This window comes from Callithrix jacchus, chromosome X (genome assembly GCF_049354715.1).
Source record: "Callithrix jacchus isolate 240 chromosome X, calJac240_pri, whole genome shotgun sequence".
Taxonomy (NCBI): domain Eukaryota; kingdom Metazoa; phylum Chordata; class Mammalia; order Primates; family Cebidae; genus Callithrix; species Callithrix jacchus.
This window is the reverse complement of record NC_133524.1, coordinates 118,484,565-118,498,081: the sequence shown is the minus strand read 5'-3', so window position 1 is coordinate 118,498,081 and position 13,517 is coordinate 118,484,565.

Below are 13,517 nucleotides of genomic sequence, written 5' to 3'. Positions count from 1 at the left end.
AAGAGAACTAAAAACCCAGAATTTTATCGGATATCTCCTGATTTTAAAAGTTTGTCAACTAATACAAAACTATTTTAAAAACAGTGTAGGCCCCCCCAAAAAACCATCTGTGGATCAATTTTGTTTCAAGTTTTCCTTAGGAATTCTGAGTGAGTACACCAGAGCCAGAGTTAGGACATATATTAGGAAAACACCAGAATGATTGCAAGCAAGCAATACCAGTTCTAATTACTGGTAGCTGGTCTTGCGTCTGTCTACTCCGTGGTCCTGGAGACACAATAAAATGTTCACCTGTCTTTGAAAGAGAGAAAAGTCACATTTTTCAAAAAAGGAAGGAAAGCTAAAGAAAACTTATATTTACTGATACTATTTGCTTTGGTAATTGCTACTTGTTGAGCACTTATTGTGCTCTGGGGATCTTTCAGAAATTATTTGTTTCTCAGAGGAAATTTATAAGGTAAACTCTATAATTCTTATTGGTGGTTTAACTCTACAGAAATGTGGTGGAGTGTCTTCCAAAATTTCTTCCAGATGTAGAGGCTAATAATGACATGCACATACATGCATATATCAAGAGATTATAAAAAAGTTTATTAGTTACATAATGAGGCTTTCTGGAAACATCAGGATAGCCTTCCCAAGCTTGTGTGAAAATGAGAGAGCTTGGAAAAGAGATTGGCTAAGGATTTTTACTGTGGTTAGTGGTGGGGCTGGTGTGAGTGTTCATACTCACAGGCATGAGTTTGCATGATTTGAATCTTTTCACTAGTACCAAAAAAGAGAGCACCCTGGCTTTCTTATTAGCTTTCCCAGATGTGTAGCAGAAGGCGAAGAGATAGGTGTACAGTTTAAAAGCTGTCAGCAGTCAAACATCAACAAATAAAGTCAGTATTATAATATTTTATAGATGAAGAACCTTGGACTCTGATATTTTAAAGGTTTGTTCAAGATGATATGGTAGAGTAAGGATGCAAACCCAGGTCTAGTTCTAAGGCCATTACTTTCTCTTTCTACGTAATTGAGGTCATAAACTATCAGCTTGACTTAAAGTTTCAGAAATTTGATGTTTACATTTAAAAATATGATTTCACATATAAATAAATCATATATAAAATCATCTCCTCTCTCTCTCTCTCTCTCTCTCTCTCTCTGTATATATATGAATAGATATAACTACCTGGAACTCAGTAGAGGCTGCCCCTTCAGATGGAACATGAACTGTTCAGTTCATCACAGTTCCCACTACTTCTAATTGCCTTTAAACACTGTGGCAGAATATCGCTTGATATTTATTCTTGCACTTGTGTCATTGCTCTCCAGAAGATTAATTGTGATGTGTTTTGGCATGGATTTCTTTGGATCTATCCTGTTTTGGATTTATTTTAGCTGCCTTAACCTGAAGGCTTATGTATTTTGCCAAATTTGGAATATTTTCAGCTATAATTTTTCAAATACTTTTTCAGTTCTACTATCTCTTCTCCTCCTGGGACTATGATCATAGGCATATTGGATATTTTTGTCATTGTCTGTCAGATCCCAGCAGATACATTAATTTTTTTTCAGTCTATTTCCTCTCTGTTATTCAGATTGGGTAACTTCTGACCTCAAGTGGAGTGATTTTACCCTGGGTCATCTTCATTCCACTACTGAGCTAATCTAGTGAGTTTTGTATTTCCCCATTCTTTGTATGATTTACATTTTTAAAAATTGTATTCATTTGGTGAAATTTTCTATTTTAACATTTGTTTCAAGAGAATTTGTAGTTGTTTATTGAAGCACTTTTATGATGGCTAGTTTAAAATCATTGTCAGATAATTCCAGCATCAGATTGATCTTGGTGTTGGCATACATTCATTGTTTTTCCTCATTCAACTTATGATTTTCATGATTATTGGCATTATGAGTGATTTTCTATTACATTTTGGACATTTTTACTATTATGTTAGAAGTCTTTGAGTACTTTTCAATCTTTTATTACAGAAGGCAATCACACTTTTCAGGTTTAGTACACAGGTCCTGGTCTACTTTTATGGGCTGTGGTTCCAATGATAATTTATTTTTTTGAATCTTTGTAATATTATTTTTGTCTGATTGGTTTGTCTGATATCACTGGGGCTTATAATGATCACTGCTGGTGCTGCCTGAGGGGGCAGAAAGAGCCTCTCTAGGTCAGAGAAAGAATCTCCAGCCTGCAGAGTTAAAGAGAATTTTCCTGACTGGGTGCTGGTAGTGCCGTCAGCTGTCTAGTGATTGTCAGTGGCAGGAGACAAAGACCAATTCTTGGCTGGGTACTTGTAATAGGATTCCCCCTGCCAGTGCTGCCTGGCTATCTGATTATTTCAGTGGAGAGGAGAGAAGTATCAGGTCCAGCAGGGTAGGCAAATGTTTCCTCTGTATGCTTATTGTCAGTGGGGCTCCTGTTCAATCTCCTTTGCTGATGCTACTGAAAGTACATGCTGTTGTTAGCAAGATTGCTGTTCAATCCAGGGGAGGAATGAGCCTACCTGAACCACTCTCTGTTGCTGGATTGGAGGTGCTAGATGCTGGACCTGGATTGCGTTTCTATCACTGTTGATATGGTACTGTGCTATACAACAGAACACTTCTAAAAATTAAAATTTATGTATGAAGCAATGTTTGGTACTTTTTCCTTCCATCTTTTTCTTTTTTTTTAAATTTTTATTGGATTTTAGGTTTTGGGGTACATGAGCAGAGCATGCAAGACAGTTGCGTAGGTACACACATGGCAGTGTGCTTTGCTTTTCTTCTCCCCTTCACCCACATTTGGCATTTCTCCCCAGGCTATCCCTCCCCACCTCCCCCTCCCACTGGCCCTCCCCTTTTCCCCCCAATAGACCCCAGTGTTTAGTACTCCCCTTTCTGTGTCCATGTGTTGTCATTTTTCATCACCCACCTATGAGGGAGAATATGTGGTGTTTCATTTTCTGTTCTTGTGTCAGTTTGCTGAGGATGATGTTCTCCAGATTCATCCATGTCCCTACAAACGACACAAACTCATCATTTCTGATTGCTGCATAATATTCCATGGTGTATATGTGCCACATTTTTCCAATCCAGTCTATTATCAATGGGCATTTGGGTTGATTCCAGGTCTTTGCTATTGTAAACAGTGCTGCAATGAACATTCGTGTACATGTGTCCTTATAGTAGAATGATTTACAGACTTTTGGATATATACCCAGTAATGGGATTGCTGGGTCAAATGGAATTTCTATTTCTAAGGCCTTGAGGAATCGCCACACTGTCTTCCACAATGGTTGAACTAATTTACACTCCCACCAACAGTGTAAAAGTGTTCCTTTTTCTCCACATCCTCTCCAGCATCTGTTGTCTCCAGATTTTTTAATGATCGCCATTCTAACTGGCGTGAGATGGTATCTCAATGTGGTTTTGATTTGCATCTCTCTGATGACCAGTGACGATGAGCATTTTTTCATATGATTGTTGGCCTCATATATGTCTTCTTTCGTAAAGTATCTGTTCATATCCTTTGCCCACTTTTGAATGGGCTTGTTTGTTTTTTTCCTGTAAATCTGTTTGAGTTCTTTGTAAATTCTGGATATCAGCCCTTTGTCAGATGGGTAGACTGCGTAAATTTTTTCCCATTCTGTTGGTTGCCGATCCACTCTAGTGACTGTTTCTTTTGCCGTGCAGAAGCTGTGGAGTTTCATTAGGTCCCATTTGTCTATTTTGGCTTTTGTTGCCAATGCTTTTGGTGTTTTGTTCATGAAGTCCTTGCCTACTCCTATGTCCTGGATAGTTTTGCCTAGATTTCCTTCTAGGGTTTTTATGGTGCCAGGTCTTATGTTTAAGTCTTTAATCCATCTGGAGTTAATTTTAGTGTAAGGTGTCAGGAAGGGGTCCAGTTTCTGCTTTCTGCACATGGCTAGCCAGTTTTCCCAACACCATTTGTTAAACATGGAATCCTTTCCCCATTGCTTGTTTTTGTCGGGTTTATCAAAGATTGTATAGTTGTATGTATGTTGTGTTGCCTCCGGTGCCTCTGCTTTGTTCCATTGGTCTATATCTCTGTTTTGGTACCAGTACCATGCTGTTTTGATTACTGTAGCCTTGTAGTATAGTTTGAAATCCGGTAGTGTGATGCCCCCTGCTGTGTTCTTTTTGCTTAGAATTGACTTGGCTATGTGGGCTCTCTTTTGGTTCCATATGAAGTTCATGGTGGTTTTTTCCAGTTCTGTGAAGAAAATCGATGGTAGCTTGATGGGGATAGCGTTGATTCTGTAAATTACTTTGGGCAGTATAGCCATTTTCACGATATTAATTCTTCCTAACCATGAACATGGAATGTTTCTCCATCTGTTTGTGTCCTCTCTGATTTCGTTGAGCAGTGGTTTGTAGTTCTCCGTGAAGAGGTCTCTTACGTTCCTTGTGAGTTGTATTCCAAGGTATTTTATTCTTTTTGTAGCAATTGCGAATGGCAGTTCGCTCTTGATTTGGCTTTCTTTAAGTCTGTTATTGGTGTAGACGAATGCATGTGATTTTTGCACATTGATTTTATATCCTGAGACTTTGCTGAAGTTGCTTATCAGTTTCAGGAGTTTTTGGGCAGAGGCAATGGGGTATTCTAGGTATACTATCATGTCGTCTGCAAATAGAGACAATTTGGCTTCCACCTTTCCTATTTGAATACCCTTTATTTTTTTTTCTTGCCTGATTGCTCTGGCTAGAACTTCCAGTACTGTATTGAATAGGAGTGGTGAGAGAGGGCATCCTTGTCTAGTGCCAGATTTCAAAGGGAATGCTTCCAGTTTTTGCCCATTCAGTATGATATTGGCTGTTGGTTTGTCGTAAATAGCTTTTATTACTTTGAGATATGTTCCATCGATACCGAGTTTATTGAGGGTTTTTAGCATAAAGGGCTGTTGAATTTTGTCAAATGCCTTCTCTGCGTCAATTGAGATAATCATGTGGTTTTTGTTTTTGGTTCTGTTTATGTGGTGAATTACGTTGATAGACTTGCGTATGTTGAACCAGCCTTGCATCCCTGGGATGAATCCTACTTGGTCATGATGAATAAGTTTTTTGATTTGCTGTTGCAATCGGCTTGCCAATATTTTATTGAAGATTTTTGCATCTGTGTTCATCATGGATATTGGCCTGAAGTTTTCTTTTCTCGTTGGGTCTCTGCCGGGTTTTGGTATCAGGATGATGTTGGTCTCATAAAATGATTTGGGAAGGATTCCCTCTTTTTGGATTGTTTGAAATAGTTTTAGAAGGAATGGTACCAGCTCCTCCTTGTGTGTCTGGTAGAATTCGGCTGTGAACCCATCTGGACCTGGGCTTTTTTTGTGTGGTAGGCTCTTAATTGCTGCCTCAATTTCAGACCTTGTTATTGGTCTATTCATAGTTTCAGCTTCCTCCTGGTTTAGGCTTGGGAGGACACAGGAGTCCAGGAATTTATCCATTTCTTCCAGGTTTACTAGTTTATGCACATATAGTTGTTTGTAATATTCTCTGATGATGGTTTGAATTTCTGTGGAATCTGTGGTGATTTCCCCTTTATCATTTTTTATTGCATCTATTTGGTTGTTCTCTCTTTTATTTTTAATCAATCTGGCTAGTGGTCTGTCTATTTTGTTGATCTTTTCAAAAAACCAGCTCTTGCATTTATTGATTTTTTGAAGGGTTTTTCGTGTCTCAATCTCCTTCAGCTCAGCTCTGATCTTAGTTATTTCTTGTCTTCTGCTGGGTTTTGAGTTTTTTTGATCTTGCTCCTGTAGCTCTTTCAATTTTGACGATAGGGTGTCAATTTTGGATCTCTCCATTCTCCTCATATGGGCACTTATTGCTATATACTTTCCTCTAGAGACTGCTTTAAATGTGTCCCAGAGGTTCTGGCACGTTGTGTCTTCGTTCTCATTGGTTTCGAAGAACTTCTTTATTTCTGCCTTCATTTCATTGTTTACCCAGTCAACATTCAAGAGCCAGTTGTTCAGTTTCCATGAAGCTGTGTGGTTCTGGGTCGGTTTCTGAATTCTGAGTTCTAACTTGATTGCACTATGGTCTGAGAGGCTGTTTGTTATGATTTCAGTTGTTTTGCATTTGTTGAGCAGTGCTTTACTTCCAATTATGTGGTCAATTTTAGAGTAGGTGTGATGTGGTGCTGAGAAGAATGTGTATTCTGTGGATTTGGGGTGGAGAGTTCTGTAAATGTCTATCAGGTTTGCTTGCTCCGGGTCTGAGTTCAAGCCCTGGATATCCTTGTTGATTTTCTGTCTGGTTGATCTCTCTAGTATTGACAGTGGAGTGTTAAAGTCTCCCACTATTATTATGTGGGAGTCTAAGTCCTTTTGTAAGTCATTAAGAACTTGCCTTATGTATCTGGGTGCTCCTGCATTGGGTCCATATATGTTTAGGATCGTTAGCTCTTCTTGTTGTATCGATCCTTTTACCATTATGTAATGGCCTTCTTTGTCTCTTTTGATCTTTGTTGCTTTAAAGTCTATTTTATCAGAGATGAGAATTGCAACTCCTGCTTTTTTTTGCTTTCCATTAGCTTGGTAAATCTTCCTCCATCCCTTTATTTTGAGCCTTTGTGTATCCTTGCATGTGAGATGGGTTTCCTGGATACAGCACACTGATGGGTTTTGGATTTTTATCCAATTTGCCAGTCTGTGTCTTTTGATTGGTGCATTTAGTCCATTTACATTTAGGGTTAATATTGTTATGTGTGAATTTGATACTGCCATTTTGATTCTAAGTGGCTGTTTTGCCTGTTAGTTGTTGTAGATTCTTCATTATGTTGATGCTCTTTAGCATTCAGTGTGATTTTGGAATGGCTGGTACTGGTTGATCCTTTCTATGTGTAGTGCCTCTTTTAGGAGCTCTTGTAAAGTAGGCCTGGTGGTGACAAAATCTCTGAGTACTTGCTTGTTCGCAAAGGATTTTATTTTTCCTTCACTTCTGAAGCTCAGTTTGGCTGGATATGAAATTCTGGGTTGAAAGTTCTTTTCTTTAAGAATGTTGAATATTGGCCCCCACTCTCTTCTGGCTTGTAGTGTTTCTGCCGAGAGATCTGCTGTGAGTCTGATGGGCTTCCCTTTGTGGGTGACCCGACCTTTCTCTCTGGCTGCCGTTAGTAGTCTCTCCTTTATTTCAACCCTGTTGAATCTAATGATTATGTGCCTTGGGGTTGCTCTTCCTGCGGAATATCTTTGTGGTGTTCTCTGTATTTCCTGCAATTGAGTGTTGGCCTGTCTTGCTAGGTGGGGGAAATTTTCCTGGATGATGTCCTGAAGAGTATTTTCCAGCTTGGATTCATTCTCTTCGTCCCCTTCTGGTACACCTATCAAACGTAGGTTAGGTCTTTTCACATAGTCCCACATTTCTTGGAGACTTTGTTCATTCCTTTTTGCGCTTTTTTCTCTAATCTTGGTTTCTCGTTTTATTTCATTGAGTTGGTCTTCGACTTCAGATATTCTTTCTTCTGCTTGTTCAATTCGGCTATTGAAACTTGTGTATGCTTCGCAAAGTTCTCGTATTGTGTTTTTCAGCTCCTTTAATTCATTCATATTCCTCTCTAAGTTATCCATTCTTGTTATCATTTCCTCGAATCTTTTTTCAAATCTTCTTTCAAGGTTCTTAGTTTCTTTGCATTGATTTAATACATGATCTTTTAGTTCACAAATTTTCTCATTATCCATCTTCTGAAGTCTAATTCCATCATTTCGTCACAGTCATTCTCCGTCCCGCTTTGTTCCCTTGCTGGTGAGGAGTTTTGGTCCTTTCTAGGAGGCGAGGTGTTCTGGTTTCGGGTGTTTTCCTCCTTTTTGCGCTGGTTTCTTCCCATCTTTGTGGATTTGTCCGCTGGTCGTCTGCGTAGTTGCTGACTTTTCGATTGGGTCTCTGAGTGGACACCCAGAATGTTGATGATGAAGTATTTCTGTTGCTTGGTTTTCCTTCTACCAGTCTAGCCCCTTCGCTGTATGACTGCTGAGGTTCGCTCCAGACCCTGCTTGTCTGGGGTGCACCTCTAGCAGCTGTGGCACAGCGAGGGATGCTACCAGTTTCTTTTTCTGCTATCTTTGTCCCAGGATGATGCCTGCCTAATGTCAGTCTTTTGGATATAGAGGGGTCAGGGAGCTGCTTGAGGAGACAGTTTGTACTTTATAGGGGCTTAATTGCTGAGCTGTGCGCTCTGTTGTTCATTCAGGGCTGTTAGGCTGCTATGTTTGTTTCTGCAGCAACAGAGCTCACTAAAAAACCCTTTTTTTTTCTCAAATGCTCTGTGTTGAGGGGTTTGGGCTTTATTTTTGGATGTCCGTTGAGGTCCTGCCCAGCTAGGACGCAGACTAGCCACTGTTTGGCTGCCGAGGCTCCGCCCTGCTGTTGTGTGATTCGCCCTGTTCCTGCAGGCTCTGCTGTGGTCTCTGCCACGCCCTGCGGCGGAGTCTCTGTTGTAGCGGGTTGCCTCGGCAATGGCTGGCTGCGTCAGCAGTGGGCGTGTATCTCAGTAGGGACGGGTTGCCTCGGCAATGGCAGGGTGCGTCAGCAGTGGGTGTGTATCTCAGTAGGGACGGGTTGCCTCAGCAATGGCAGGCTGCATCAGCAGTGGGCGTGTATCTCAGTAGGGACAGGTTGCCTCGGCACTGGCTGGCTGCATCAGCAATGGGCGTGTATCTCAGTTGGGGCGGGTTGCCTCGGTAATGGTGGACGCCCCTCCCCCTCAGAGCGTCTCGGGCTGTCTGCCCGGGGCTTGTTTGAAATCGCGGTTTTGTTTGTCCCACTGGGCCAACCCTAACGCTCTGTCCCTGCGATCCCCTGGCTGGCCCACTGTCCAAGTCTAGCTCAGTCTCAAGTGCAGCCCTCTCACGTCTCCTGTTGCCGGTTCAACAGGGCACCCGGACAAGCACGCCCTGTGGGGAGCGCTGGGTAGGGCCGGCTGCCGCCACCCCGGCTGCCGGCTTCGCCAGGCGGAGGTTCTGCCTGGCGTCCCGCGTCTCCTCTTCACTTGGGAATTTCCCCATTCCGTGGGCAACAAAGATCAGTCTGGAAATGCAGCTCAGACTCACCTTTCTGCGGACACAACGCGAGCTCCAATCCTGGGTTGTTCTCACAGCGCCATCTTGAGTCCTCCCCCTCTTTTTCTATTCAACTGTATTTAAAGAAACAACCTCAATAAAACTTCTCCTCTCTCCCGAGAAGAGTCTCCAGTCAGAATGTCTCCCAATGAACATTTGCCAGTAAGCCACAGACTTAAAAAAAAAAAAAAAACCCACCACAAACAACAATTAACTTTCCCTTATATACCATATGCCATGAGATTTTTACAAGCCTCCTTTCAAAGACTGATTTCTCTGATGAACCACTATTCTCTGGATCCAGCCTACATTTCCATTTTCATTGCTCACCACTGTTCCCTTTGTACATTCAGTTAGTCAAATATATCATGCTCCTCTTTCTTGTCTAAAGCCTTCATATTCTCCGCTACTTTCAACTGGAACATTTCACCCCCACCACATCACCTCACCTAAAATGATTTATTCTTCATATAATAGTTTATATGTCAATTGCTCTGGAAATTGTTCCCTGTTACTTTCTTCTACCCAAGAGATAAGTTATACCTGTTATATACCCCTTGTCCCATTTTGTATGTAAGAAAGTTAATATATCAGAGCTTGGACAGGTATTTAAAGCTGTCATTGAGTACTCACTTCTTCTTTTTTTTTTTTTTTTTTTTTGAGATGGAGTTTCGCTCTTGTTACCCAGGCTGGAGTGCAATGGCGCGATCTCGGCTCACCGCAACCTCCGCCTCCTGGGTTCAGGCAATTCTCCTGCCTCAGCCTCCCGAGTAGCTGGGATTACAGGCATGCACCACCATGCCCAGCTAATTTTTTGTATTTTTTAGTAGAGATGGGGTTTCACCACATTGACCAGGATGGTCTTGATCTCTCGACCTCGTGATCCACCCGCTTCGGCCTCCCAAAGTGCTGGGATTACAGGCTTGAGGAGTACTCACTTCTTCTTAGGAGAGATTTGACTCTTACATAGTTCTCTTATAATTTTTAGTCACATAAGCTGCATTAATTCCAATTCCCTCTTCCTTTCTACAACCTCATGGGATACCACTAGGCCTTCATATGTGCACCTCAGCAATGTGCTACTTGTGCTTATGGATCCATTTGGAGAACAAATTATGTGGTTCTACACTGAGATTATTGTTCCATTGCTCATTTGTTAGAAAGGCATTAGTTAGTCTAAGATGACACTAGGTAGTAGCACATTCAATGGATTATATTCTTGAACAATCAGCAGGTCTTGTGTTTCTCAAAGTTTCAATTTCCCAGGAAAACTGAATGTAAGAGTTGAGCATTGGTTTTGGTTAAAAAAAAATGATAGGCCTCCAAAGTAGGAGAATTCCTCTGCTTCATTGAAACCCCAATAAACATCAGCTCTCTTTAAGAAGAGATCACCAGGCAATGGAATGAAAGACCCATTAGGCAACTTGATGGAAACCTTTCTTAAGAGGTTATAGTCAAATGGGCAATATGATTAAAGCTACTCTGGTTGGCAGTCATTATTATTACTATGATTGCTACTATTTTTTGAAACTCTTACAAAGCCATGGATTCTCTTAACAAACTACAGGCTGGATGTGGTGGCTCATGCCTGTAATCCCAGCACTTTGGGAGGCAAGGCGGGCAGATCATGAGGTCAGGAGTTCAAGACTAGCCTGGCTAACATGGCAAAATCCCATTTCTATTAAAAGTATGAAAATTAGCCAGGAGTAGTGGCAGGCACCTGTAATTCTAGCCACTGAGGAGGCTGAGGCAGGAGAATCACTTGAACCCAGTAGGCGGAGGTTGCAGTCAGCTGAGATTGCATCACTGCACTCCAGACTGTGCAACAAAAGTGGGAGACTACATCTCAAAACAACAACAACAACAGCAACAAAAAAAATTACAAGAGGTTTGAAAGTCATTTCATAAACAAGAGAACTGAGGCCCAGGGTAGTCAACCAACTTTCCAAAGGTTACTTAGGAAATATAGGATTTAGTTCAAGCTAGTACGTAGACTCCTGGACTTACCATTTAGAACACTTCATACTGCTTTTCACATTAGGAAATATAGAATTTAGTTCAAGCTAGTATGTAGACCCCTGGACTTACCTTTTGGAAACCTTCATATTACTCTCCACATGAATATTTTGAAATGCTACCCTGGTCTGTATCAGATGGATAAACTATTATCTATGCTACCACCAACATGAAAAGTACAAGATGTCCTTTGACCCTCCTACTTCCTTTTCTTAATAATAAAATACATGTTGAGATAATGTGATTCTGTCAACCAGGAATGATGCTATTTTTATGTTAAGTGTTTCACCTTTAGAGAAAAGTATGCTTATTCTTCATTGTGAAACTTAGAATTCCTTGGATTTGTCATCCACCATTCTTGAAAACTTTGAAGATCATTTTTCCCATATCCTGTCTTGTGCTTTGCATTGTATCAGATACATTTGTTTTTTTTTCTTAAAATGGCTATTTTATCTTTCAGCTCTTGTATAATTCTATTTATTAGACTCCTTATTTATTAGACTTTTATTAATTTTATTATTTATTAGAATTTTATTTATTTATTAGACTCCTTACATTCCTTTGATTGGGTTTCAACTTTCTTCTGAATCTCAATGATCTTTATTGTTATCCAGATTCTGAATTCTATGTCTGTCATTTCAACCATTTCAGCCTAATTACAAACTATTGCCAGAGAGCTAGTATGGTCATTTGGAGGAAAGAAGACACTCTGGCTTTGTGAGTTGCCAGAGTTCTTCACTGGTTCTTTCTCATTTGTGTGGGCTGATATTCCTTTAGTGTTTGAGGTTACTGTTCTTTGGGTAGGGCTTTTTACTTTTATATTCCTTCATGCCCTTGAGGGTTCTGACTGTGGTATAAGCTGGGTTTAGTCAACTGACATTGCTTCTGGATTACTTCAGGGGGCCACAACTCAGCTAAGCACTCTTTGGCTATATGCTCTAATCCGGGAGGACTAGTACACGGGCTAAGGCTTTGTTCTCCAGCCCCTCGAGGTTAAGCTCCTGATTGGGTGGAGGGGACAAGGTGTTCTCTATTCACTGGCAAGAACACTCTGGTGAGAAGTGCTGGCCAATCTGGTTTTTCAGTCAGTGGCAGCAGCAGTAAGATGTATTTTTAAATATCCAAAATGGTTAATGGAGTTTGTATAAAGTAGCTGGCACAGTGAATGTGTGCAACAAATGACAACTTTGATTGTTATTGCTATTTTAAAAACAATAATGAAGATAGAGAAGCACTAAATACAGTAGAGGATAAAAAAATAAAACACATTATTAAAGAGATGAGCTGAGAAATCAAAACCTATTTAAAAATAATCAGTTTTTTTTATTATTATTCCTACTGAGAGTGAATGATGTAGCAGAATAGATAGTGCTGATGCTACTCTGGGAGTCCCTCTAAATAGAAATGCTGAACACTCAGCAGTGAGAAACCTCAGGTGTTAGGGTCAATGTTTCCCAGACTATAGATGGCTGGTTCCAGGGGTTTCACAATTATTCTAGATGGACCTTCCCTGGAATGACAATAAATATACTCTGGTATATATATATTTTTCACACAGATAGCTTTGTCTGAATTTGGTCAGCTCTTCCCCTCAATAGACTAGATTCTATGAAAAAGGGAAAATATTTTGGTGCTTACATAGTGATAAATAACCATATTTCCTCATTTCTTCCTTTATGCAGGTTTTAGCAAATTTTATTAAGTGCTTCTTCTTCTCCAGGCCTCATGCTGTGAAGGTACCAATAAAACACTGAGGCTATAGCTGGCCTAAGCAGTGAATGGTCCTCATTTGTCTCAAGACCCTCCCACTATGGCTTTGGATTGCCTAGAACCTGATTCTCACCATTGGATTCAATGAGCACTTATTGACTGCCAGTATATCTTATTGACTGCCAGTATATATGCATATATATATATATATATATATATATATATATATATGCATGTACATGCGTATGTGCATGTGTGTTAAATGCCAAAGTACAGACATGAATGACATTGCTCCATCCTCAGGGAGTTCAGAGTCTGGTGGAGAAGGTATACATGTAAAATTAACAATATTATAGAATGCCAATTACTGTACTTATGGTATATAATAAAAGTGGTAGTATAAGAGCAGGGACTCAAGTCACTTTGCCTGGGAAAGCTGAAGTAAAGAAACATCACAGTTTAGCAAGAGTATGAAACATGAGTGAATAGGTATTAGGTGGAAATGACAAAAGAGGGAAGATTAGAGGAAAGAGTATGCAAAGGCATGTGGGTGTTAATTCGGAAAGTAGCTCTGTGTAACTGTGAAGGGCATTTTATGGCCTGCCAAGTAGTGAAACAATCAGAAAGAAGGAATTGGGAGTGACTGAACATTTATTGAGTGCGGCTTATGTGTCAGTCACTTTGTTAAATGTTTTATAAACAGTTAATCCTCACAATCATACAAACCAG